Source organism: Hibiscus syriacus, unplaced genomic scaffold, assembly GCF_006381635.1.
Source record: "Hibiscus syriacus cultivar Baekdansim isolate YM2019G1 unplaced genomic scaffold, ASM638163v2 tig00112289_pilon, whole genome shotgun sequence".
NCBI lineage: Eukaryota > Viridiplantae > Streptophyta > Magnoliopsida > Malvales > Malvaceae > Hibiscus > Hibiscus syriacus.
In genome coordinates, this window is record NW_024063295.1 from 745,495 (window position 1) to 772,395 (window position 26,901).

General features: G+C 34.8%; 1 pseudogene; it reads left to right on the forward strand.

Annotated features, from left to right (window-relative positions):
- On the forward strand, nucleotides 1–26,623 carry LOC120177428 (annotated as a pseudogene).
- The last annotated feature ends 278 nt before the right edge of the window (nucleotides 26,624–26,901 follow it).

Consider the following 26,901-nt stretch of genomic DNA (forward strand, 5'->3'; position numbering starts at 1 on the left):
ATGGCTTTGTTTTCAATCGATGTTAGCCCAGCTAACATGCACCGGGAGAAAACTTTAACGTGCGTCGTTCCTCAAATAACGAAGTATACATTATTTACTCGATCTGGACGTGTATTCTGTAAAATATAATACTATAAAAATACAGTTATTGTATTATAATTATTATTGTTACAGGTAACTCACTACCATTCTTAGGATAGAAGTTGTGTTGCTATTACCTTGAGCAGTGTTTGATAAAAGTTACTGAACGATTGGAAAATGTGCAGTAACGATGGTAAAAAGAAGTTGACTCTTTCAACACCTGGGTAAGAAGAGGTTCCAAAGTTTGGAGGAGGATTTGAATAATCTTGAATGGTGATTCAACAGAACTGAACATATTGACAACATGATTCATACCTTATCAAAGCCATATCCTTTGGGAAAATAAGAGTATTAGTTTCGATGTCCAATCAAGGAATTTTTACATTTTCTCTAAATCAGATTGATGATTGATTCCATAATTTTTTTTAAAGATCTGATTATTAGTTTCGATGTCCAATCAAGGAATTTTACATTTTCTCTAGAATCAGATTGGATGATTGATTCCATAATTTTTTTTAAAGATCTGATTCAACAGAACTTGAATGAGCTTGATGTGTTATTGGAAAAAAAAGACATTAATGAATATCTTAAAAATAATCCTTAAATTTAGATACAAGTAATTAATAAAGAATATTTTTGGAAAATAAAATCCTTGTGTGTAAATTACATGAAAATAAAGAGTGATGTGAATTCTTTGATTAGGACCATTGATAACATACACTACAGAAAAAATTGTTATGTTGCGTTTTTAGCGATGTTTTGAGAGTAAACGTCACTAACTTTAAACATATAGTGGCGTTACATTCTAAACGCCACAAAATGGTAGATTTAGCGGCGTTTATAAATAAACGCCGCGACAGAGTAGTACTTTAGCAGCGTTTATAAACAAAACGCCGCAATTGGTTCATCCATAGTGACTTTTTTCAACAAACGTAGTGACAAAGTAATACTTTAGCGGTGTTTATACAAACGCCATAATAGAGTTCATCAATTGTGGCATTTTTCGACAAATGCAGCAATGAAGTAGTACTTTAGTGATGTTTTTATACAAATATCGTAATAGGGTTCATCTATAGTGGCATTTTTCAACAAACACAACAACAAAGTAGTACTTTAGCGGCGTTTTTTATACGAACGCTGTAATAGGGTCATTCATAGTGCCATTTTCAAGAACGAGTGACAGAGTTTTACTTTAGCGACGTTTTATTTACAAACGATGCAATAGTTTGGTATATTTGTGGCATATTTTTATGCCAAACGCCGCAATAGTTCAGTGCTTTAACGGCGTTTGGGTTTAAAAACGCCATAAATTTTAAAGGTTTTATCTCCCTACCCTTCAGTCCGATCTCACCTTTTATTTTCCCTAACATTTTCTGCTCCCGTCGTTTGCGAAGACCCAACAATATTGTTGATTGGAGTCGTTCGATGCCTTGTTACTTTCACAGTCACGCCCATCACGATCCCGTCGTTGTTCCCAGTATCACTGCCACGTTCGATGCCGTCGTGGCCTCTCTATCACCATCAAGGTAATTTTTAAATAACGAAATTTTAAAGGTTAGTGCAGAGATGCTTGTTAATTTGGGGATTCCATGGGTTATTATGCTCACTCTGAGAGAAGGGCTCTCTTGAATGAGTCCAACGAGGTAAAATATGTTTAGATTCTCATTATTTCGTAACCTACCCAGTGAACTTCCTGCTTTGTTTATTGTCTCTCTGTAACAACCCGAAAATTTTAAAAAATAATAATAATTAAATTTGGAGGAGTTAATAAGTGAATTGGTGAAATTTGGGGACTAAATTGGAAGTTTTTCAAACTTGTAGCTTGTTTTAGAGTTAAAGGAAATTCAGGGACCAAGCCTGAATTACCCTTAAATGTTAGGTATGTTTTGTTTTATATATTGTATACGTCACATCCAAAAATCCCCATCCCCTACACCAACTTCCGACGACGATCCCGACGCCGTCCGAATTTCGATCGTCCATTTTGAAAGCACCATCGTGTTCGTTATCGGTCAGGAACAATCCCTTTAAATTAATTGAAGCGAAACGTGCCAAACGCCGTGAATTCAAGTCAAAGAATCGACTTTTTTTAGCTCAATCGCCTAGAAAATCCTAAATTCATCGCCGGTCATTGCTCTGTTACGACACCTCCCGTACCATCGTGTTCCTTGTGTCTTCCGAGTTCCGGTATCACCTCAGCTCCGTCGACGCGGCGGCGTGGGGAGGTGAAGCGGTCAAAGTTTCCGATTTGATAAAATCGAGCTCTCCGCCGTTCAAAAATTTGAACAATCTTTGTAAGTATCTCGAAATCGCTCAATATAATTTTAGAAATTTTTCTGAATTTTACGCCACCAGAACGCCCCCACGCGCCGCCACTACGCGTGGGGAAGGCAGAAATGACCGGTTCAATCGGTTTTCAAAGTGTTGATCGTTGATTTTGACCCGACCCGACCGTTGACCGACCCGACCGTTGACCGTTGACCGGTGATATTCTAGGAATTAATTCAATTTTGGTGATATTCTGGGAATAATTAGATTTGGTGATATTTTGGGAATTTATTCGGGAAAAAGAAAAAAATGCTATTTTGGGAATTTAATTCAGAAAAGGTGCTATTTTGAGAATATTTTAAAAAGGGTGCTATTTCTGTAAAATGATTGACAGTTTGTTGACCACCTTTGACCAGAACTTTGACCGGCTATTAAACAGCCGTTAATCTTTTCCAAGAATAATCTTTTCCAAGAATACCTTTCCTGACAGTTTTCGGCGTCCCAAATCCGTTTTTGGGGTCGGTTTCACAAAATTCAAAACCGAAATTGACTTTGATTTTTACCAAGAATTCAAATTTTTGGAAAGTCATACTTTATGTTTTTTGAAGTCATGAATCTGATTCCGAAGTTCGATTTTCCAAATTCTGACCCGAAATTCCCGAATCAAGCTTGTAAACCCAAAAGGCTTAATATTTTAATATTTTGATTATTTAATTGAGATTTGGTCAAGGATTGATTCAATAAAAATATTTTATGAAGGTACTCGTGTTTCACCTGAGCATGGATCAATTAGGTCCGGTGTTATCCGTTCGTTAGATCAGCCTGAACCACATACTGCAAGAATTACCCATAGGTTTCCGTATATTATTTAAATAATATTTAGATTATTTATATTAGGATTCTAATATGGATTTTTCCAATTCGTAGGATCTAGCGCTGCAGCAGAACGTGATCGACAGACCCAGTAATAGGCTACCCTATCTGATTTCCCAAACTGTTACAGGTGTGTTTCCTGACAGTGTTATTTTACTGTTTTAAACTATCATATAAATAGTTTATCTGATTTTTGACCTGGATTCTGATATGATATTTGACCTGAATTTTTATATGATACTTGACATGGACTCTGATTTGTACTTGACCTTAATTATGTTTTAATTTTTGATATCTATATATATCCGTTATAAGCGGAATATGATTATTTGGGGGAAATAATGTTGGAGGAAGTATACCTGGAGGTTCCTCTGTTGTGTGCTCAGGACCTTATTTACCGGCTCCTCTGCTGTGTGCTCAGGGCCTTACTGGACTTGTTGGTGGGTGTATGGTTCTGGGGAACCTACACATTTTGGACTTGATGGATGGGGGTAGTATTCATATTTTTTAAAAAATAAAACATGTTTGATAACTGATTTTACTGGAATATTTTATTCGTATGTTTTATACACTGTTTGGAGCACACTGAGCTTTTTAGCTCATTATATAGTTTTTACCCCTTTTCAGATAACAACAGACCGTGAACTAGCAGATTTGGCATCAGGGGAAATCAACTACTTATTTTGTACGAACATATATTTCTATATGTTTTTCAGTTATGTTTGGTGACATGTATTTGCTATAGTTTTGGACATATATGTATTATTAATATTTTGTTCTATATTATATTAAATGTTCTATAAGTTATATATAAAAAAACCTCTGAATGGGATATGTGACCACTTAGGTTTGAGTCTATCTTACAGACTGGGTCTGAGGGGTTACATTTGGTGGTATCAGAGCTTTCAGTTTTAAACACTCGGACTGTATATGGGTCCTAAACTTTGGATTTTTAAGAAATTTAAAAAAAATGTCACCTTATTTTATAATTTAAAGTTTTCTCGGGATCCCTGATGCTAATCTGACATATGTTTCAAATTCTTTCTGTAGAGCCTTATAAATCCAACGATGAATGCTGCTAGAGGTCGTAGGACAGGACATGGACGTGGTAGAGGGTGAGTCGCTCGACCTTCTGTTACGATAGACGATCCGATGTCACCACGTGATCCTCCTATTCCGCAAGTAGATCCGACTCTTTCTCATGATGATCAGTTTACTCTTGTGAGAGACCCTCCCGTCACTGAAGATGAGGATTCTGAGATGAATGAAGACGCCATTAATAGAGCTATCTTCCGCATGTTTCAGAGAGCTGCTAGAGCCCCTAGTAACATGATTACAGTGGAGATTTCAAATTCTTTGGTCGCTACTGGTGTAATTCCATTCGAGGGTATTACTGGTGGACCTCCGACAGACACTGAGTATTGGCTAGAGGTCACAGAGAGGATTATGGATGAGATTGACCTCAGACCTGAGCATAAGTTAAAGGGGGCCCTAACTATGTTGAAGAAAGAAAGCTTCAGATGGTGGCAATCCATTTCTGGTAGTATTCCAAGGAACCAATTAACATGGATCTTTTAAGATGCGCTTTCGGAGTCGCTACATCGGAGAGAGATATCTGCAGGAGCGACGCCAAGAGTTTTAGAATCTGGAGCAGGGTAATATGACTATTATGGACTACGAGGTTGAGTTCATCCGATTGAGTCACTATGCCCCTGGACTTGTTAACACTGAGACAGATCGATGCTTGAGGTTCGAGAATGGACTCAGGTATGAGATCAGGAGTCGAGTCGCTACCCATCGGGAGAGGAATTTTGAAACCTTGGTTGAGATAGCTAAGACTACTGAGGAAATAGAGCTATTGGGTATGGAGCAGAAGAGAGATACTGATCGAGCCCAGAATCGATTCAGGAGGCCTTCTGGTTCTGTTAATTCTTCTGCACATCCTAGCAAGAGAGGCAGGGGTGATTTCTTTCAGAGAGGCGGTGCGAGTGTCAGATCTGTTGCATCTGGTTCTTCAATTGTACATTCTTCTAGACATGGTGGATCATCTGGGTTGCAACCTTTGAAGATATGTGATTACTGTGGAAAACATCATATTGGAGAATGCAGAATGAAATTGGGCACATGTTATAAGTATGGTTCTGGTGACCATTTTTTGAGGGACTGTCCAGAGCAGGATCGTTCATTTCAGACATCAGCTCGTACTCCCGCTAGTTCTCATAGTACAGTTCAGACTCTAACACGGGGACGTACTCAGGAGAGAGCACCTGGATCGGCTAGCAGAGGCCGAGCATCTTAGATTAGGGGTCCAATCAGATCTGAGGCCAGATAACCTGCATTGGTTTACACTGCTAGACTTCGACAAGATCGTGATGGGCCTAATGTGACTGCAGGTACTATTACTATTCATTCAGTTCTATACTTTGCATTGTTTGATAGTGGCTCTACAAATTCCCATGTACCACATTCCGTTTCTGAGGGTCTAAATATTCATGTTGAGAATACTGTGCATTCAGTGATAGTTCAAAGTCCCTTAGGCAAATCCATCGTGTTGGATCGTATTTTTAAAGAGTGCCTTATAGAGATCAAGTGGGAGATTTTTCTGGCTAACCTGATAGAGTTACCCTTTGGCGAGTTTGATTTGATTCTCGGCGTAGATTGGTTGGACAAACATCGAGTAAATATTGATTTTGAGACTAAAAGAGTTGTTCTGAAGACCCCAGATAATCGAAAGATTGTAATGATCGAGGAACGACGTGGATTTCTGACGAATGTTGTGTCTGCCTTGGTAGCGGAGAAGATGATCAGGAAGGGTTCCGAGGCATTTCTTGCTTATATTTTGGACACAAGAAGATCTCAATCAGATATTGAAGGCATCCGAATTGTCAAGGAATTTTTCAATTTTTTCCCGAGGAGTTGCCTGATTACCTCCAGATAGAGAAGTCGAGTTTGAGATTGTCTATTCTGGTTCCACCCCGGTTTCAATGGCTCCTTATCGTATGGCCCCAAAGGAGCTTAAGGAACTGAAAGTTCAACTCCAGGAGTTGTTGGACAAGGGATTTATCCGACCTAGTGTATCACCGTGGGGAGCCTCAGCTCTCTTTGTCAAGAAGAAATATGGGACATTGAGACTCTGTATTGATTATAGGAAACTGAACAAGCTCACAGTTAAAAACAAATATCCTCTGCCCAGGATCGATGATCTATTTGACCAATTTTGAGGGGTTTCTATCTTTTCAAAAATAGACTTGAGATCTGGTTATTATCAACTCAAAGTGAAAGATTCGGATATTGCGAAGACTACTTTCCGTACTCGGTATGTGCACTATGAGTTTTTAGTGATGTCATTCGGGTTAACTAATGCCCATGCTACTTTTATGGATCTGATGCATTGGGTGTTTTGACCTTTTTTGGACCAGTTTGTAGTTGTGTTCATTGATGACATACTGGCGTATTCTAGAAGTGAAGCAGAATATGAGAAGCATTTAAGGATTGTTCTACAAACTCTAAGGGAGAATAAATTATACGCTAAGTTGAGCAAGTGTGAGTTCTGGCTCAGCGAAATGACTTTTCTTGGACATATCGTATCTGCTGTTGGCATTCAGGTGGATCCGAGCAAAGTGGAGGCTATTCTGAACTGGAAGCAACCTAGAAACGTCTCTGAGATCCGTAGTTTCTTGGGCTTAGCTGGTTACTACCGTCGTTTCATTGAGGGGTTCTCCCTTATTGCAGTTCCTCTGACAAAACTATTGAGGAAAGATGTTCCATTTGTCTGGTATGAGGACCAACAAGTTAGCTTTGAGAAATTGAAGACTGTTCTAACTCAAGCCCCAGTGTTGATTCAGCCTGAATCTGGGAAAGATTTTTCTGTCTACAGTGATACTTCTCATTCTAGATTAGGATGTGTTTTGATGCAAGATAGGAAGGTTGTCGCTTATGCGTCACGTCAGTTAAAGCCACATGAGCATAACTATCCTACTCACAATCTGGAATTAACTGATGTGATTTTTGCTTTAAAGATCTGGAGACACTACCTCTACGGAGAAAAGTGTTATATCTATACTAATCATAAGAGTCTGAAGTATCTGCTTACTCAGAAAGAATTGAATTTGAGACAGCGTCGCTGGTTGGAGCTTTTAAAGGACTATGATTATGAGATAGAATATCATCCAGGGAAGGCTAATGTAGTGGTAGACGCCTTGAGCCGTAAGGCGATATCAGATCTCAGAGCCTTATTTACCAACTTGAGCTTATTTGATGATAATAGTTTGTTAGCAGAGTTACAGGTTAAACCTACTTTGGCCGAGGAGATTAAGGTTAAACAGCTCCTTGATAGCTCATTGCTTCCCATTATTGAACTAGTTAAACAGGGATCGAGTTTGGAGTATATTGTGGATCATGATGGTATTTTGTGTTTTCACGGTCGTTACTATGTCCCTAAAGATGATGAGTTGAGAAGGATTATTCTTCAGGAGGCTCATGGTATTCCTTATGCTATGCATCCTGGTAGGGACAAAATGTACAATAATCTCAAAGAACACTACTTTTGGACTGGTATGAAGAAAAATATTTCAGATTATGTGGCGAGGTGTTTGACTTGTCAGCAGGTTAAGGCTGAGCACCAGCATCCATCTGGATTGTTACAGTCAATCAAGATTCCTGAGTAGAAATGGGAGCGCATTACGATGGATTTCGTTACTGGTCTTCCTCTAACTCCTTCCAAAAATGATTCTATTTGGGTGATTGTTGATCGACTCACCAAGTCAGCTCACTTTATCCCTATTCGGGTTAATTATTCTCTGGACAAACTGGCTAGATTGTACATTTCTGAGATCGTTAGAATTCATGGTGTTCCGTTGTCTATCATATCTGATCGAGATCCGAGATTCACCTCCAGGTTCTGGAAAGCTTTGCACGAGGCTCTGGGTACTCGTTTGAATTTCAGTACAGCTTTTCATCCTCAAACTGATGGACAGTCTGAGCGAGTAATTTAGGTGTTGGAGGATATGTTACGAGGTTGTGTGATTGATTTCAGTGGTAGTTGGGAAGATTTATTACCGTTAGCTGAGTTTGCTTACAATAATAGTTATCAGGCGAGTATTCGCATGGCACCGTACGAGGTTCTGTATGGACGTAGATGTCGTACTCCTATATGTTGGACAGAGTTACATGATAGAAAAACTTTGGGTCCAGACTTGGTTCGAGAGACTGAAGATACTGTCAGACTGATCCGTGATCGCTTAAGAGAGGCATTTGATAGGCATAAGTCATACGCAGATAAGCGACGTAAGAATATTGAGTTTGAGGTTGGAGATCAGGTTTTTCTCAAGGTATCTCCATGGAAGAAAGTATTGAGATTTGGACGTAAGGGTAAACTGAGTCCGCGATTTATTGGGCCGTATCGTATTTTGAAGAAATTCGGACCTATTGCTTATCAACTTGAGTTGCCTCCCCAGCTCAGTCGTATTCATGATGTTTTTCATGTGTCTATGTTGAGGCGATACCGTCCAGATCCAGATCACATCATTCAGGTTGATGAGGTAGATTTGAGACCTGATTTGTCATATGAGGAGGAGCCTGTTCAGGTTTCAGAGAGGGATGAGCGAGTTCTTTGGAATAGGCGTATTCCAATGGTCAAGGTTCAGTGGAGTAATCGTAGCCCCTCAGAAGCTACCTGGGAGACATTGGAGTCAATGGAGGTTCAATTTCCTCATCTATTTGCATAAGGTAAATTTCGAGGACGAAATTTCTTGTAGAGGGGGAGAATTGTAACAACCCAAAAATTTGAAAGAAAATAATAATAATAATAATAATTAATTGAATTTGGAGGAGTTAATTAAGTGAATTGATGAAATTTGGAGACTAAATTGGAAGTTTTTAAAACTTGTAGCTTGTTTTATAGTTAAAGGAAATTTAAGGACCAAGCCCTGAATTTACCCTTAAATGTTAGGTATGTTTTTGGTTTATATCAATGTTTTCAAAACCGGACCAGACATTGAACCGGTGAAGGTACTGGTTCACTGGTTCACTGGTTAAACTGGGTTCAACCGCGGTTGAACCGGATTTTATATAAAATAATATATTTTTTAATTTTACGTAATATTCAAAGCAATATTAATATATATGTAACACTTTTTTTTAAGTTTACAATATTAAAAGGTATAAAAATATCACAAGTCATAACATGTATAAATGAAAAACCATAAAATCAAGTGAAACAAAATGATTCAAATCAACTACAACATAATATTTAAGGTAAAACATATTAAATAATAAATATAATTATATAACTATAATTAAAAAAATAAAATTGGGGCTTAAAAAATTTATAACAAATGATGTCATTTGGTTTAATTGTTTTAAAAAAAACAATCCCACATGATTAAGAAACATAGAAGAGTATCCCAAAAGTTTAAAGAGTAAAAATATGAGAACAAAACAATCCCACCATACTAAGAAACATAGAAGAGCATCCCAACTTACTTCTATAAATAATAGAGGTAATTTGACATTCAAAATCATGGAGCCTTTTGGTGAGCACAAAGCGAACTATTCTTTCGCTTCAATTGAGCTCAAATTTTAGGCTTCAATTGAGCTCAAATTTTAGGCTTCAATCGAACTTCTAAATTTTTTTTGAGTTCGAGCCTATTCGATTTCAAGTTTTAATATTATATTTCGAGTTGATAATTTTTAACTCGTGAGTTTTTTAGTCGAGTTGAGCTTACTTTTAAAGTTTTCGAGTTCGAGTCGAGCTCAGCAATACTCGAATTTGACTCGGCTCGTTGAACAAACGACGTCGTTTGGTTTAATTTTTTTTAAAGAAAAAAAGTGAACCGACGGTTCAAACCGGTTTTTAGCCGGTTTTCCCAGTTTTCAGCCGGTTCACCCCGATTTTCCCAGTTTTCAGCCGGTTCACCCCCGGTTTTCTCGGTTTTCAGCCGGTTCTTCCAGTTCTTTATCGGTTCTGTGCTAATCCGGTTTTGGGAGTTAACCGGATCGGACAGGCCACCGGTTCACGGTTCAACCGGTCGAACCGGCCGGTCCGGTCCGGTTTTAATAAGATTGGTTTATATATATGCGTACGTGGTTTTCTATTTTCATAACAGAAAACCACATCAAAAAATCCCCTTCCTCTACGCCAACTTCCGACGACGATCTCGACGTCGTCCGAATTTCGATCTTCATTTTGAAAGCACCATCGTGTTCATTATCGAGTCAGGAACAATCCCCTTAAAAAAATTGAAGCGAAACGCTGCCAAACGCCGTGAATTTCAAGTCAAAGCATCGACGTTCTTTTTAGCTCAATCGCCTAGAAAATCCTAAATTCATCGCCGATCGTTGCTCCGTTTACGACACCTCCCGCACCATCGTGTTCCTTGTGCCGTTCTGAGTCCGCCGGTATCATCCTCGGTCTCCGTCGACGGCGGCGTGTGGGGAGGTGAAGCAGTCAAAGTTTCCGATTTGATGAAATCGAGCTCTCCGTCGTCAAAAATTTGAACCGATCTTTGTAAGTATCTCGAAATCGCTCAAAATAATTTTTAGAAATTTTTCTGTGAATTTTACGCCACCAGAAACGCCCCCACGCGCCGCCACTGCACGTGGGGAAGGCAGAAATGACCGGTTCAACCGATTTTTCAAAGTGTTTAACCGGTTTGACCGGTTTTAACCCGACCTGACCGTTGACCCGACCCGACCGACTGTTGACCCGACCCGACCGTTGACCGCTGACTGGTGATATTCTGGTAATTAATTCGATTTTGGTGATATTTTGGGAATTAATTCGATTTTTGGTGATATTTTGGGAATTTATTCTAAAAAGGTGCTATTTTGGGAATTTAATTCAGAAAAGGTGCTATTTTGGGAATTTAATTTGAAAAGTGCTGTTTTGGGAATTTAATTCGAAAATGTGCTATTTTGGTAATTATTTTAAAAAGGGTACTATTTCTGTAAAATGATTGATAGTTTGTTGACCACACTTTGACCGACTTTGACCGGCTATTAAACAACCGTTATTCTTTTCCAAGAATACCTATCCTGACAGTTTTTGGTGTCCCGAATCCGTTTTTGGGGTCAGTTTCACAAAATTCAAAACCGAAAGTCTCTGAATCGTCAGTCAAACCCGTTGACTTTGATTTTTACCAAGAATTCAAATTTTTGGAAAGTCATACTTTATGTTTTTTGAAGTCATGAATCTGATTCCGAAGTTCGATTTTCCAAATTCTAACCCGAAATTCCCGAATCAAGCTTGTAAACCCAAAAGGCTTAATATTTTAATATTTTGATTATTTAATTGAGATTTGGTCAAGGATTGATTCAATAAAAATATTTTATGAAGGTACTCGTGTTTCACCTGAGCATGGATCAATTAGGTCCGGTGTTATCCGTTCGTTAGATCAGCCTGAACCGCGTACTACGAGAATTACCCGTAGGTTTCCGTATATTATTTAAATAATATTTAGATTATTTATATTAGGATTACAATATGGATTTTTCCAATTCGTAGGATCTAGCGCTGCAGCAGAACGTGATTGACAGACCCAGTAATAGGCTTCCCTATCTGATTTCCCAGACTGTTACAGGTGTGTTTCCTGACAGTGTTATTTTACTGTTTTAAACTATCATATAAATAGTTTATCTGATTTTTGACCTGGATTCTGATATGATATTTGACCTGAATTTTTATATGATACTTGACATGGACTCTGATTTGTACTTGACCTTAATTATGTTTTAATTTTTGATATATATATATCCGTTATAAGCGGAATATGATTATTTGGGGGGAATAATGTTGGAGGAAGTATACCTGGAGGTTCCTCTGTTGTGTGCTCAAGATCTTATTTACCGGCTCCTCTGCTGTGTGCTCAGGGCCTTACTGGACTTGTTGGTGGGTGTATGGTTCTGGGGAACCTACACATTTTGGACTTGATGGATGGGGGTAGTATTCATATTTTTTAAAAAATAAAACATGTTTGATAACTGATTTTACTGGAATATTTTATTCGTATGTTTTATACATTGTTTGGAGCACACTGAGCTTTTTAGCTCATTCTATAGTTTTTACCCTTTTTCAGATAACAACATACCGTGAACTAGCAGATTTGGCATCAGGGGAAATCAACTACTTATTTTGTATGAACATATATTTCTATATGTTTTTCAGTTATGTTTGGTGACATGTATTTGCTATAGTTTTGGACATATTTGTATTATTAATATTTTGTTCTATATTATATTTAATGTTCTATAAATTATATATATAAAAAACCTCTGAATGGGATATGTGACCACTTAGGTTTGAGTCTATCTTACAGACTAGGTCTGAGGGGTTACACTCTCAGGTGAATGAAATAGTTATTACTTATTAGTATTGATTCTAAGTATTTTCTCATGCCCCTTGGTCTATTCTGAATGTTTGTCTCTGCAGTTTGTTGGAGATAAGGTGGCATATGCGCGTTCACAAGGCTTGAAAGTGATTGCTTGCATTGGAGAGACTCTAGAACAGCGAGAATCAGGCTCTACCATGGCTGTAGTTGAAGCACAAACCAAAGCAATAGCCGGTACTTGCTTTTAGAATATAAAATCAGTAATATTTTTCTAAGACATGGTACCATTTGGTCTAATACCCCCTTGGTAAAAGTTTATGATTGTGGTCTCTGTGGGTATTAATTTAAACACAACACGGTGCATTACACTTTTTTCATTTCTTTATATGGATATTTAATTTTTAACTGTTGTTGCTCATTTGCGGATAAAGTAACAATTGGGACAATGTTGTTTTGGCTTATAAACCTGTTTGGGCCATTGGTACTGGGAAGGTTGCAACCCCTGCTCAGGCTCAGGAAGTAAGTTTGAGTTTTATGCACGTATCATTTTAAATGATCCTTTACTTTTGCATATCATCAGTTTTAATATCTTGGTCTTCTCATAAATGCCGAGTGCTATTATATAACTGTTTTAGGGCAATCTATCAAGCTTTGTTTCCATCTAAGCCATTGCTTGTAAACGTGTTATTACTTTAAAAATCTGGAAACTATATGCTCCATCCTAACCTGTAAAGAGTAACTTTTCTTGGTACTCCATTGACTTTCAATTCTCGGGTTAAACCCCGCCATCTGATTTTGCATTGATTGCAAATTAATGTAGGTTTCGTAAATGGAGCAAACTGCCAGGAACTGGCTGGGCAGGCGGATGTGGATGGCTTTTTAGTTGGCTGGGCAGGCGTGTTTCATTATCATGCCATGATAAAATTGTCTTACAATTATAACCACTATTTATCATATACTTGTTAGCAAAACTGTTTAGAGAAGATATGCAATTTTACTTTCTTTTTCATTTTTTGGCTAGTATTACAATGTTTTCCTTCCCTTTACTCGGATTATTAGCTATGAGTTTTTGATGAATGTAGCAACATACTTTTTGCAGTTATGTGGAGGTAAACCTTCAGAAGGGGTTTTTGTTGGTTCATTCTTGTCTATGTCTTCTACCGCAGTGGTAAACCTCTACGAACAGCGTTGTTGACTGAGAACTTATGCTAAATCCTTTTACTATTTCACAGTTCACATATATCTTTAACTGGTAGGGTAGTATCTCTCAATTTTGATTGAGAAAAGTACTTGTTCAAGCAATTAATTATGCAAAATTTTGTGTTCCGTATACTAGTTTCTTTTCATGCTTGTCATGATTGGTTTGTTTATGATTCCAAGTTTTGAAATTTTTAATGGAAATGAATAGTTTAAGTGCCCTTCATGGTTTGTTTATGCTTATGGGTTCAAGTTACAATTACAACAAGGTTTTGTTAATTTGTTTCGTTCTAGGTTCAAGTTAAAAACTTCTTTTGTTTTATTTTCCATTTTCACATACGCTTGTTATTGTTTTTAATGAAATAAACTAAGTTGATTCTTCTGTAAGTTTACTATTTGATGAAAAAAGTGAAACATTGCTTGGAAAAGGGAAAAAAGCTACTCTCTTTTGGGAAGACTCCTTATTTATAATAGATACTCATTTGTTATACCGTATAGGTCATTGCTTCTGGTTACTGCAAAACAACAGCTGCCATTACCAGCTCTTTAGATAATGTCAGCAGACCCAAGGTTTCAATTCATCAGTAAAATAATATTATATTAGCATTAATGAAAGTTTAAGGATTAAGATAGTGATGAAAAACAATTTACGGGTTCAATGAAAAGCAACCCAATCAAACATGCCTATGCCAACCTTTTGCAAATAGTGGCATTTATGGTAAAAATGTCACTACAAATCAAAATATCTAGCGGCGTTTTGTATTAAAAATGCCAATAAAAAAATAGAATTAGTGGCGTTTGGGGCACAAAAACGCCACTAAAAACAAGAGAATTAGCGGCGTTTGTGTCCAAAAATGTCACTAAAGATAGGATAATTAGCGGCGTTTGTGAACAAAACGCCACAATAAATCACAATATATAGCGGCGTTTAAAAGAACAAACGCCGCTATATAACTCGACCTTTTGCTGCGTTTTAGGTTCACAAACGCCACTACCTTTTGCGGCATTTTTTTTAGCGGCGCTCTTACTAGCACATGTAGTGTTTTTTAGCGGCGCTTTAAAATGCAACTATAAGACTAAAAAATGCCTCTAAAAAACTATTTTGCTGTAGTAATAGTCGAAATGGTTCATAAAATAATTTTTCCTCTTTCTCTCATGAACTTGCAATTTAATATTTAACTGATCAAATGATAGAAAACTTAGAAAAATAATGTCACAAGTTGATGGTTGATAAGAAGTCCGAGACTGAAGAGAGGACTCCGTTGTCGAAAAAAGTCATCCAATTTAAAAAAAAATCTAAAATCTTATACAATATTTCAACTTATATATATGTACGTTGAAATCTCATGAACGTGCAATTTTACTATTTAACTGGCCAAATAATAGAAAATCTATTTTTATTATATTATTAAATTAGTAAAATTTTAAATAATAACTTTTAATTACTATTTATCAAAATTTTCTAAAAGAACAATAACTAGAACTTATGATATTATTATTATAATTACACGCAAAAATATTTTATTTACTATTAATATATATTAATTTTTATTTTATTTATTTCTAAATAAAACAAGAAGTAGAACTTATGACATTATTAAATTATATTACATGCAAAAATTATTTTTCTTTGTCATTAATATATTTTCTATTTTTTAGTTAAAAATGATAATACTAATAAATTGATATCATTATATTTTAAAAAATAAAATTTAAACTCATCTCAGCTCATAAATCCGATAGAAAATTTTAGATTTCTACAAAAGAAAAACATCAAAAACAAAATTTAAAAATCATCTGAATGACATTATGATAACAAAAAACCATAACTAATTTTTTATAAGCAATAAAACATTTATTAATATAACCAAAAACCAAAACTAAGTAACAATATACATATAACAAAATAACTAAGTAACAATATACATATAACAAAATAATAACATACTTAATAAAAAAATTAAATATTTAATAATAAAAAATTTAATTTCATGTGCATCCTTTATGCCATTAACCCAAGTTTAAACTTTGATCTAACAAAGTTGTCATAAATTCACAATTAAAATACCAAACAAAAATAAGGGTAAAGCTCTTCATAATACAACAAAGTTCAAAATGCAATATCAACGAGGAAAGATTTTACACCAGCAACATGGACACGAAGACTCCTAAAATTAATAGAAATATATCGACAAGACGAACATATTATCGAATATGTTATATATAAATCATGAAAGTAAATAGTTAAACCATTTACATAAATAGTAGTTTTCAATCTATAATTACAATTAGGGGTGCTTATCTAGTGAGTCAATCACGGGTTGGGTTGTGCTCGACTCGTGCTCGTTAAAAAATTTTGTTGTTTGTTAAGCTCGTCAAAATTTTGCTCAACTAGTGCTCGTTAAAAAACACTTGTTGCTCCACTCATGCTTGTTAAACTCGTTGCTCGTTAATCTCACCAAAATTTTTATCTTATTTTTTTAACTATAGGTAAAATCTACTAATAGTATATATAGCTTAATATAAACATAAATTAATAAATTTAACCCAAAAAATTATCAAAAGAGTGTATGCAACAAATTTAAAGTCTAAACTCCAAAATAACAATCCAAAAATACATTAAAATAATAATTATGGTTTCATTTTTGGGTGTAGTAAATTAATAATTTAGTATTTTTTATTATTTATTAGAAAATTAATATATTGGCCATTTATCATCTTTTATTATCTATTAGTAAATTAGTAGTTTTTTGAATGAACTAAAAAATTATTAAAAAAATGAGTTATTCACGAACTTATCGAGTCGAGTTAGAGTTTATTAGACTCAGCTCGTTAAGGTCTCGAGTTGAGGTCAAGTTCGAATCGAGTTGACCCGAGTCGAGCTTTTATCGATTTTTAACCGAATCGAGTTCGAGCTGCTAAACTCATTAAACATCCCTAATTAAAATATAACAATCAACAAAAAAAGGGCATGTATATAAATCAACAAAAAGAAAGAAATAAGAGATAAATGTATATAAATGTTTAATATAATATAAAATAACTTAAACTCAAAAACATATTCATTATAAAATATTAATATTCTAAAAAAAGAAAAAAAAGAAAGTGTAAGAAAAATATTTTATAATGATATATAATAGAAATAGAAAAGTATTGAAGAAACACTAGCGGAGTGCCACAACTCCAAACAAAGGAATTCAAACAACAAAGTGAAATGAACACAGCTCCAAGTGGTCCCGGGGTGCCAGCTCTGAGCAATAGGAGTAATGCAATGTTCAAATGAAATGAAACTGTTAATACTTTATAGGAGTAGTTGTTTACTAAAAAAAGGTAGTAGTTGCTTTTGGAGTTTGGGATAATTAATAAAATTTTAATTAGATATAATTAATATTTGTATTTGGGGTTGAAAAGGGAGTTGGATATTAAAGGTATCGAGTAACTTATTGTTTTATATTTTTATCTTATTTCATTGGTTTATGTTGGAATCATTGTTCCGTCACAAAATAAATTTATATTTTTTTTATTGAAATGAATAAAATTTCTCACGGGAATATAATTCCGTTGAAAGCTATAACTAAAATCAAAATTTTTGTGACGAATGTTTTATTTTCATTGATAAATTATGATGGATTTTAAAGTCGTCAAAATTTTTCTCTCGAAAATTTAAATTTTTTTTATAGTGATAGAATTCCTGATCAAATAAATAGAATTTAAGAAAGAAAGATAACTTTTTCATTCATGATACAAATTTCATATTGATTTTTTTTTTGGTTAGAAATATGCTTCTTGCATTGAAATTTAACATTTCAAAAATATGGTTTGAACAATGTATAGGTAGTGCCAAGCACTCAAATTGAATGGCGTGGTTATAGGTGACTTTAGATTTCACTGCTTTTTAAATGCTTAAAGGGAAGATACGTAGGTTGGACAAATAATCATGGTTCCTTTATATAATTTTTTTTTATTTTTATAATGAACAATGGAGATTAATTTGATTTTACAATTTATATTTTTCATCTAGAATAATCCTACAAACACTATAACTTTTTACACAAATCTATAATAGTCTAGACCTTAGGAATTATTGATAAGTTTTTATAGTCTTCTACGAGTCTCTAGTATTCCAAAATCTTCTTCTTAGTTTTAGAACCTTTTACGAAGTTTTAAAACCTTCTATTCTAAAACTATCGCTTTCAAACATTGTTTTGAAAATCAGACCGGACCGGCCGGTTCAACCGGGAACCGTTGTCTAGTCCGGTTCAATCTAAACCGGTTGAACCGCTACTAGTGAACCGACCAGAACCGCTGAACCGTTTGAACCGGACCGGCTGAAAACCGGAAAAAATCGGAAATTTTGTTTTTTTTAAAAAAAATTAAACCAAACGTCGTTTGTTAAACGAGCCAAGTCGAACTCGAGTATTGCTAAGCTCGACTCGAACTTGAAAACTTTAAAAGTAAGCTCAACTCCACTCAAACTCACAAGTTAAAAATTATCAAGTTCAACTCAAACTCGAAATATAATATTGAAACTTGAACTCAAAAAGGCTTGAACTAAAAAAAAATTTAGAAACTCAATTGAAGCCTAAAATTCGAGCTTGATTGAAGTGAAAGAATAGTTCACTCAATGCTCACCAAAAGGCTCCATGATTTTGAATGACAAATTACTTCTATTATTTATAGAAGTTAGTTGTGATGCTCTTCTATGTTTCTTAGCAATGTGGGATTATTTTTTTTTTAAATTAAACCAAACAATATCATTTTGTTATGATTTTTTAGCCCCAAATTTATTTTTTAATTATAGTTATATAATTATATTTATTATTTTAATATGTTTTACCTTAAATATTATGTTGTAGTTAATTTGAATCATTTTGTTTCACTTGATTTTATGGTTTTTAATTTATATATGTTATGACTTGCTTTGAGTATGACTTGTGATAAAAAAAATTATTTTTTATTAAATATTTTTGGTATTTTTATTTAATTTTTTAAATAATTATGACGTCGTCCGGTTCTTCCGACCGGTCGGACCGGTTCGACCGATTGAACCAGTGAACCGGTAGCATGGCCGGTTCGCTAACCGGTCCGGTTCTAAAAACCATGCTTTCAAATTTATAATTGAGTTTAAAAATATAGGTAACCCTAACTCGGGGTCTCTTTGTATCCTCACTCCTTATAGAATTAGGGTTTGATACCATGATTCAGCCTGTTAGGGATTTGAGGGCTTGGACCACTAATGGTTTAATCTATGAGTTGTCAATCGATTCAAGGGATGATTGGTCAACCGATTCACAACATGAACAGTACTATGATTTAGGGAATACACTTCAAACAGGTTCAAATAGATTAATACTTCATGAGAAGGGGCAATGTATCTTCTTTTTTATTAATGTTATAGATTACATTAGGTTTCTTTAAGTAAAAAAATAATTAAAAATCGCGGGTCATACTTGAAAGTTGAAACCATAGATGAAGATTGGAATCAAAATTCCATAAACATTTGCTACACTTTTATTCTTTCGGGTACCAAGGAAATAAACTTAATGGGTTGTTTCTTTCATTTTCTTCTCTCACGGACAGATTTTCTTACTGCCAGTTGGAACTAGGATTAGGTAAAAAAAAAGATAAATTAAAATAAATTATAATATCTGAATGATTTATGACAGAAGAAAATATAATATTTAAATATTGTATAAGAAAATCACTTAATTGTAATGAAAATAACGGACAATATCATTAAAAGAAGACTGATAATTTGAGTATTAATTGTTGTAACCGTCTTTCGAGTGGGCCTAAAATTAGGCCTCGACTTAAGTAAAACATGCAAGAGTCGCTACCGATCATTTATATATTTTTCCAAACATAATTAGGTTGACCGGACACCTCAATTGACCATCTTACCTGATATGTGTTTTAACATAAATATGTCGGGTTCAGGAGTTGGTTACAGTCAAGGAAGGATTAGCACCATTGTATTGCCCTTTCGGTACTAATTTAATTTCTCGGTTTTTCTTAATTGCGAAAATTAAAAGTTAAATTGAAATTTAAAAATTTGATTCGAACTACTTACCTTTGATCGGTTAGAATTAACCCTAAAAAATAAAAAATATTAAACTTTTGAAATAAAATGTATAAATAATTCAAAAAATTAGAAAGGTAAAAAAAGTTTTTTTAAAAAAATGTTTTTTAAAAAATAAAAAACAGAAATTTAAAGGACTAAATTGAAACAAATTAAAGTTAAGGTACCAAATAAATACTAAAGATATGTTGCAAAGAAAAAAAATAAGAGTTAAAGGGGTTAAATTGAAAAAAACATAAATTATAAATAGTGTGTCGTAACCATTTTTCGGCGGGGACAATCATTTAATTGTTTTAAAATAACAGTTACGACTTTTATTTGGAAAATTGAGTGATTTTGGAGTAATTTGAAATAAATTAAAAAGAATTAAAAAGAGTCGCCATCAACCTTTGGGTTAGGTAGGTCGAATACCTAAAAACGTCTTTTAAAAACAATTTTAAGAAAAATCATTTTTTAAGACAAAAGCTGGCATGCGTTTACCAAAGATTCGTTTAAAACGAGTTCGGGAGTCGGTTACACGTGGGGAAGGATTAGCACCCCCACAGCGCCCAAAATTGGTACTGTTTCGCTTACACGTTGTCGTAAATGGTGAAAATCATGAATTAAATATAAAATTAAATTATGATCCATTTATTGAAATTTAATTAATTTGCTTCAAATTAATTAATTGGAGAAAATTTTTTAATTTGAAAAGAAATCTAGATATTAGTAATCCTTCGGAAAAGTTGTCTCATCTGTTTCTTTTATAAAAGAAAATATATTTAAATTTAATTAATAAATAAGCATTTTATAATAACCAACAAATATACACATGGATATGTAAGGTTAGAAAGTAACATAATATATATACATATATACATGATTTGAACTAAACAAAACACATACAAGATTAAAATATAGATTTCGAAAAAAAAAACAAATGTACAAAAATAACAAATCAAAATAACTAAATTTAGGGATTAAGATGAAACACGCCCAAAACTCAATGACTAAATCAGACTTTCGAATATCTCAATTTGAGGACCAAAATACAAAGGGTCAAAACTAATAGACTTCACACACAAATAACCCTTTATCCCAAAACACGGAGGAGGGTCACAGACCTCACAGCCGCTCATGTCCCGTGAATGTCACACACCCATCATCACTCTTTCTTCGCTTTTCAATTTTAACCCTATTATATTAATCTTGTTTGTCATTTAATGTTTGTTTTATACAATTATTGGTTAATTAATGGAACCAAATTCATCTGCACTATGCTAAAGATTATACAATATAGTTTTCATGCTGCATGCGTGACAAGTAATTTATGGTTTTGTTGGGGCATTAGAACAGCAGTGGGTTCTTTTAAGGGACAAAGAGAAGCATAAAAGTAGGAGATTTAAACTAAATTACAACATAATACCTCAAAAGGTGGGAAAATTAAAATATTTTCTATTCCAAGTGTTTCATGAGACTAAAATTCCTCAAAATAAATATATGATATCAAAAGATATTGAATATTTACAGATAAATAATATTTACGGTTTAAATTTACAACTAATGCAAGAATAAAATATATTAACATATATTCGTACAGAAATTCTAATAGATTGGTATTAGATTTGACTATTAAATGTATAAAATTAATCAATAATTAAAATATATTTATACAGAAATTGCATTTGATGACACATATATTATAATAAAGTATTAAGATAATTAAAGATAATAAAATAAAAATCCACTCATTGGCTTAGTTATTAAAGATTTAATTTTCCCTAACCCCACTTGATCTCCTGTTAGCCGCATTATCTCAACCTCTCACTCTCCCTTCTTCTTCGACTCTTTTTCCTCTTCCATGACCATCGACGAGAGCCTAAAGGTCTCGACTCACACCCCAGCACTCCACCATGCATCAATAAGGTAAATCTCACTCAAACTTTTTTCTTTTCTTCTCCAACCGAGAGTTTGAATCTCTCTACACCGACCACCTTACGCTGTTGGCTAAAATCCCACCTCCTTTCTCTAACTCTAACTTCCTACGAAACCGACGGTAGCAATCACGTAAAGAGATCGAAGGGGTGACCCGATGATGGAAATTGAACCCTAGAGGTAACTTCGAAACCCTCCTTATTTTTCTTGTCATTTTGTTGGTTAGTTGGTTAATGAGAAAGTTACTTCGATTTTCTTTCGAGATATTTTAGAAAAATTATTATAGTATCCTTTCGAGAAAAAAACAGTCTATAATGTGCTTTATATTCGAAATAAAAATGTAATTACTTACTAGATTAGAAGTAAAAAGATTAGAAAAAAGAATATACATTCGAACAATATATATAAAAAAAATAGATAACCTCTGAAATCTTTTATTCGTTGAAGATGAGTGTACAGTCTATTCTTTTCAGGATTTTCGACCCCCTAAAATCATTCCTGCTTTGCTTCGTTGAAAACTCCCTGTTCGTGTCCCCTCCTCTCTTTTTTCTCTCCTCCTTTTATGGTTTCCATCCTCACCGAATCCCCTTGTTCCTTTCCTTTTTTTTCTTACGTTTTGGTAAGATGTTGATGGGTTAGGTGAGATTTGTTGGATTTGCTGACTTTGGTGATGGTTTAGGTAGAATGTAGTTGCGTGGGTCTATAACTTCCACTAACAATTTTTTTTTAGCCTTCCATCATGCAGATAAATCCAATTGAGGATGGTGCCCATATCCTTGAATCTTGTCACTACTAGTATGGTGCATGTGATACGGCTTGTTGGTGAACATGTCGTGAAACTGCTGGGGAGATGTCTCGGGTCTGTATGTGGCATGCATCAAAATATTAATTAAATAATAATAATAATAATAATAATATTTATAATATTTTTTTAAGCCAGGTAAAAAAATGGGTGTCTACAGCTGCCCCTCTTTGCACATTCTTGTGTTAACAAGAATAGGGCAAAGATGAAAAAGACAACCAGTTTTTGTCCGATCTTCCTTTTTTATTTAGCGTTTGATTTTTATATCCTTCGTTGTAAAGCGTTGGATTGAACAAGTTCTTCTCATTATGAACTTCTTCTCTCTTGTTGGATGAGTTCTTCTCATTATGAACTCTTCACTGAAAATATTGATCCACCTCCTTCTGTGATGAAATCGAACCAAGGTTGAACAAGTTCTTCTCATTATGAACTTCTTCTTCCTCTTTGGATGAGTTCTTCTCATTATGAACTCTTCACTGAAAATGTTGATCCATCTCTTTCTGTGATCGATTTGAAAGGAACAAGTTCTTCTCATTATGAACTTTCCCCTTTAGGACGAATTCTTCTCATTATGAACTCTTAATTAGAAATGTCAATCCCTCAAGCGAGGTGTTACTGATTCAAAATGCCGTGAATCAAGTGATAGGTTAAACAAACTCTTCTCATTATGAACTTCTTCTCCCTCTGTCGGATGAGTTCTTCTCATTATGAACTCTCCATTGGAAACACTAATGCGAAGTTGGACAAGTTTTTCTCATTATGAAATTATTCTCTCTCGTTGGATGAGTTCTTCTTATTATGAACTCTCCATTGGAAATTTTGATCCATCTCTTTCTGTGATGGACTTGAAAGGAACAAGTTCTTCTCATTATGAACTTTCTCCTTTAGGACGAGTTCTTCTCATTATGAACTATTCTCTGGAAATGTTGATCCCTCAAGCGAGGTGTCACTGATTCGAAACGCCATGAATCGAGTGATAGGTCGAATAGGCTCTTCTCATTATGAACTTCTTCTCCCTCTGTCGGATGAGTTCTTCTCATTATAAACTCTTCATTGGAAATGTTGATCAATCTCTTTCTGTGATGGATCTTAATTGTTACTGACTCTCTCTGAATTTCTGTCAAAACATTCAAAGTATTTCAATGAATATGAATGAATGAGCATGTTCCTATTTATAGATGCTTACTGATGTATGCATGATGGCATTTTATTATTATGAACTTTGTGGTCCTGCAAATTTTCATTTTAAATGCATCATTTGTCCTTTCGTTTGCACTCCACATTTTGCTTGGGCTATTTTACGCAAATTCTCATTTCTCTTGTTCCCATGCAAATCCTTTTATCTTTCCTTTTGAACTGCTCATCTTTGTCAGCGTATCAAAATATCAGTGTTTTCAATGTGCTTTCTTTTCTCAACTCACATGCATTTTCTTTGGCCATATCATACCCTAATCTTTTCAATCATTAGGGCTAGAATCTCTAATATGGAAGTATTAATTCAGAGTAATACCAAAAATATTTTATTTTTTTAATGCCATGTCTACTTATAAGAAGAATGAATAAAATTGGAACTTGAAATAACAAACTTCAAATTTACTGACAAGAAATTGAATTTACAAAGTTATGACAATCACATGAATAATGGAAATTTAAAACCATAAGTCAAATGTCCTTATGGATCATTAGCACGAATGTTCTTGAATCAATCCACTTGATATAACTATTGAGTTGAGCTTCTGTCTGGATGACTTCAAGGATTACCAAAATGTCTATAGATGTGAAGCTTCTCTCAAAATATTAGACCCTTGGGAGGATTTATCTGCCTGATGCCTAATCTCCAAATGCCTTTGAGTCGCCTTTTCATGTTTTCAACTCAAAGTCTTCCTTTGGTTTCAAGATGTCCTTTGTGGATTTTCATCTCAAACCCTCATTTTTCTCTCTTCATTTTTTCATTTCTCTTTTTTTTTTCTCTTTTTTTTTCATTTTTTCTTTTCATTTTTTCATTTTTCATTTGTTCTTTTTTTTTCTTCAAGCATAGTACTTCTTGACAGAGTCTGAGTTTACTGGATTTCTCAATTTTTCTCCATCCATCTCTGTCAAGATCAACGCTCCCCCAGAGAATGCCTTATTGACAACATATGGACCTTCCCAATTAGGCATCCATTTCCCTCGGAAATCTTTGTGAATTGGCAGGATCTTTTTTAGCATTAGATCACCCTCTCGAAATTCTCTTGGATGAACTTTCTTATCATGAGCTCTCATCATCCGTTTCTGATACATCTGACCATGGAAAATAACTTTTAATCTCTTTTCTTCAATTAGATTTAATTGGTCAAACCGAGCCTGAACCCATTCAGCTTCATCCAATTTCACCTCTTTCAAAATTCGAAGTGATGGGATTTCTACTTCCACTGGCAAGACTGCCTCCATCCCATATACTAAAGAGAAAGGTTTCGCCCCTGTCGAAGTTCGCACTGTAGTTCGATATGCATACAAGGCAAAAGGTAATTTATCATGCCAATCTCTGTAAGTATCAGTGGTCTTTGTGATGATCCTTTTAATATTTTTATTTGCTACTTCCACTGCTCCATTCATCATTGGACGGTAGGTCACTGAATTAGAATGTTTTATCTTGAACTGAGTACAAAGTTCTACCATCGTCTTGTTATTCAAATTAGTGGCATTATCTGTGACAATTCTTTCTGGCAATCCATACCGACAAATTATCTCTTTCTTTATGAATTTGCAAACTGTAGATCTCGTGATATTTGCATATGAGGCAGCCTCAACCCACTTAGTGAAGTAATCAATTGCCACAAATATGAAACGATGTCCATTCGAAGCCTTTGGTGTAATTGTCCCAATGACATCCATGCCCCACATAGAAAACGGCCATGGTGTGGTCATCACTTGCAAAGGTGACGGAGATGTATGGATCTTATCCCCATAGATTTGACATTTGTGACATTTTCTTGCATAATCAACATAGTCTGAATGCATAGTGGCCCAATAGTATCCATATCTCATGATCTTCCTGGCCATAGAAAGCCCATTTGCATGTGTTCCATATATCCCTTCATGCACTTCTTCAAGTATACCTTTTGCTTCTCGGGCATCCACACATCTCATCAAAACTTGATCACTACCTTTTTTTGTACAGAACTTCCCCATCTAATATATATCCGGCAGCCATTCTCCTTATTGTCTTTTTATCGATCTCAGACGCACATTGTGGGTAAGTTTGATGCTTGATGTATTGCAAAATATCATAATACCATGGACGACCATCTACCTCTTCTTCGATATCATAACAGTGTGCCGGGGTATTATACATTTGCATATTAATTGGCATCATGTCAACTCTTCTATTTGCTTGGAACATTGCAGCAAGTGTGGCCAAAGCATCAGCCATTTGATTATCTTCTCGAGGGAGATAATTGAAAGTGACATCTTCAAATTCTTTTACCAATTCAAGGATCAATCTTCGGTATTCCACTAACTTTAGATCCTTCGTCTCCCATTCTCCTCGCAATTGATACACCACTAGTGAGGAGTCTCCATATACTTGGAGCACTTTGATTTTTCTTTCTATAGCTGCTCTTAACCCCATGACACAAGCCTCATACTCTGCCATATTATTGGTGCAAAAGAACTCCAATCTGCTTGTAAAAGGATAATAGACATTTTATGGGGAAATCAATACTGCTCCAATTCCTTGTCCTAAAGCATTAGATACTCCATCAAAATACAACCTCCAAGATTTATCATCTGAATTTGTTTCCTCCTTGGTTGTGATGCACATCAGATCCTCGTCTGGAAAATTAAAATTTAAGGACTCATAATTATTTGAGGCACGACTTGCAAGGAAATCTGCTATGGCACTCCCTTTGATTGCTTTTTGGTTCACATATACAATGTCAAATTCTGATAACAACATCTGCCATCTAGCCAATCTACCAGCTAAAGCTGGTGATTCCATTAAAAATTTCAAAGGGTCAAGCTTAGATATCAACCAAGTAGTATGGTATAACATGTATTGCCTGAGCCTTCGAGTAGTCCATACCAAAGCACAACATAGCTTTTGAATTGGCGGGTATCGAATCTCACAATCAGTGAACTTTTTGCTTAGATAATAGATAGCTCTCTCTTTCTTTCCAGATTCGTCATGTTGCCCCAATACACATCCCATTGAATTTTCAAAGATCGTTAGATAAAGGATCAATGGTTTACCAGGGACTGGTGATACCAGAATTGGAGTATTAGACAAATATCCCTTGATTATCTCCAAAGCCTTTTGGCACTCGTTGTTCCAAACTTCGAGGTTGTTCTTTCGAAGCAACTTGAAAACTGGGTCACATTTT